This window comes from Hypanus sabinus, chromosome 25 (assembly GCF_030144855.1).
Source record: "Hypanus sabinus isolate sHypSab1 chromosome 25, sHypSab1.hap1, whole genome shotgun sequence".
Classification (NCBI taxonomy): Eukaryota; Metazoa; Chordata; class Chondrichthyes; order Myliobatiformes; family Dasyatidae; genus Hypanus; species Hypanus sabinus.
The window spans coordinates 22,084,205-22,086,745 of record NC_082730.1 but is presented as its reverse complement, the minus strand read 5'-3'; positions in this window follow the sequence as shown (position 1 = coordinate 22,086,745).

Here is a 2,541-nt window from a genome sequence, read left to right as displayed (position 1 = left end):
CTCCCCCTCTCTCCCTCTCTCCCCTCTCTCTCTCCCTCTCTCTCTTTCTCTTCTCTCTCTCTTCCCCCCTCTCTCACTCTATCCCCTTCCCCCTCTCTCTCCCCCTCTCTCTTTCTTCCTCTCTCTCTCTCTTTCTCTTTCTCTCTCTCTCTTTTCTCCACCCCCCCCCCCCGTCTTTCCCCTCACGATTCTTCTCTCTTTGGCTTCTTTGTTCTTGCAACGACGGCGAGCAACACGTTCCGTGCCTCATTCTGGACTTCCGAAGAACCTTGGATCAAAAGCATTTAGATCCGACACCTTCAAGTTCATTAAAAGTAGCTACCTTGAAAGGCACAGGATGTATAGTTTCATTTCATCTTGAGCGTCCCTGAATACAGCCGCAGGAGGTAGCTTATGCATTGCATTTTCACATGGATTCCGTTTGATGATGACAATGTAATGATTCCATTCATTTCTCTTGGTGGTGAAGAATGGGTGGGAAAGCATCTTCAAGAGTGGGACATTGTTTCCTGGTCAAAGACGCAATTTGACGAGCTGAGTGTTTGTTAAGTTCCATCTTCACAAGGCATTTCTGATCAAAGGGAAAGATCCTTTCGAAATCTAAAGGGTATTTCTTGCCTGCATTTCCATCATATTACCAAGCAAAGTCAGTGAAAAGAGAGAAAATAAAGAGAGTGACAGTTGCCTGACATTCCTTCTGAAAGGACTCCGATCCTTTAACTATTCACGTTTCCTGTTGAATATTGGATAGTTACAATATTTGCAACCCGTTTCTCTTGCTTTCTGCCTTTGCATAATGCACACACCCGGGTTTAATTGCCTATGTCCCAGCATTATATTAGGTGCACCCTTGGCCATGGTCTTTGCACTGACTGGAAGTGTTAGCAAGTATTCAAAGCTTCAGCAGCTTAAGATAATGCGCTGTATTTCATTTGCAGAAAATAAGTCAAAGGACAGGAGCTCAGGCTGATACATAAACGGTTATTTATGAAATATTTTACATTACTGACTAATTCCTGTCAACATCTGAAACTGCGCCAAAAATAAACCCCAAAATGTAAGTACTACATGTAAGTACTACTGTAAGTACTAACCTGAAGCCAGTAACACTCAGCGGGTCAGTCAGCATCTGTGGAGCTGCTCCTTTCAATGAGATGGGGCAGCAATTTCTTTTTGCATTTATACGCCATGATATTTGAGTGTTCAACCTAATTTTTCTCAGTAAGAAGAGCTTGACCATGCAGCAGTCCAACGCACAGCGGTTCCAAATGGTGTTGACGAAAGGGGGGAGAGATTCTATTCCAGGGATCAATAATTTTTTTCCCTCTCTTCCTATCAGCAAGCAAATTGCTGCCTTTTTATTGGATTTCTGTTTGTGGGATCACGCCTTGTGAAGATTGTGTTTCTGTGCTTACCAGCAGTGATGGCACCTCATAATTAATTCATTGGCTGTGAAGTACATTGGGACATTGTGTATAATGTGTAAGTTGTTATATAAATACAAAGTGTTCTTTTCTCCATTTGGAAAACTGCTACTTTTTAAACTACTGAGGCGCATGTTTCACAATCTGTTATGAGTTGTCAAAACTCTGGTTTGGGACGTTTTACATTCAGTGGGTAACCTAACTCTTAGAGAAAAATTGAAAAGGAATATCATGTGTTCACCACAAGGGGGCGCATTGTTCTGTGGGAATGAAGAGCAGCTTTCACTGGAGAAAGGTGATCTACCTTTTTCTCGTAATTCAAATTTTTATTATTATTTATTCTTATTTTACAAAGCAGCACAGCGTATCATAGAGCAGATACAGTACAGCATACTTACACAGCCATCCCATGACAGGAAAACATATAAAACTAAGAAACAGAAAAAAAACTTCTAAGTTTAAATTATCATACAGCCAAAATTGATCCCACACGTCTTGCACTTGTCCCTCACTGTTAATTCTTCCCAACACGTATTCATATGATGAAATCTTAACCATTTCCTCAGTCCATTCCCTCACGGTGGGACATCTGGGTTTTTTCCAGTTTTGCAATATAATTCTTGCAGCTGTGATGAGAACCACCTTTAATCAGAATCAGAATCAGAATCAGACTTTAATCGCCAAGTACCTGTACGCATACAAGGAATTTACTTCCGGCAGGTGTTGTCTCTCTGCTCATAACAGATGATAAATATAAATGAAAATATAGATTATACACATACAAGTAGTGCAATCCAAGTAATAGCCGACAGTTAACCGGCAGTTAACTGTTCAGCAAAGTGACCGCAGTAGGGAAAAAACTTCTCCAGTGCCTATTAGTCTTAGTCTGGAGGGATCTGAAGCGCCTACCAGACGGAAGCAGTTCAAACAGTCTGTGTGCAGGATGGGAGGAGTCCTTTATGATGTTCCCCGCCCTCTTCTTCAACCTGGAAGAGTACAGGTCCACAATAGAGGGCAGATAATAGTAAATTTGGTTTTACATCTAAAACCGAGACAGCCACATTGACACATATGTTTTGGTCGTGTTCTGTACTGAAACATTTTTGGAAGTCTATTT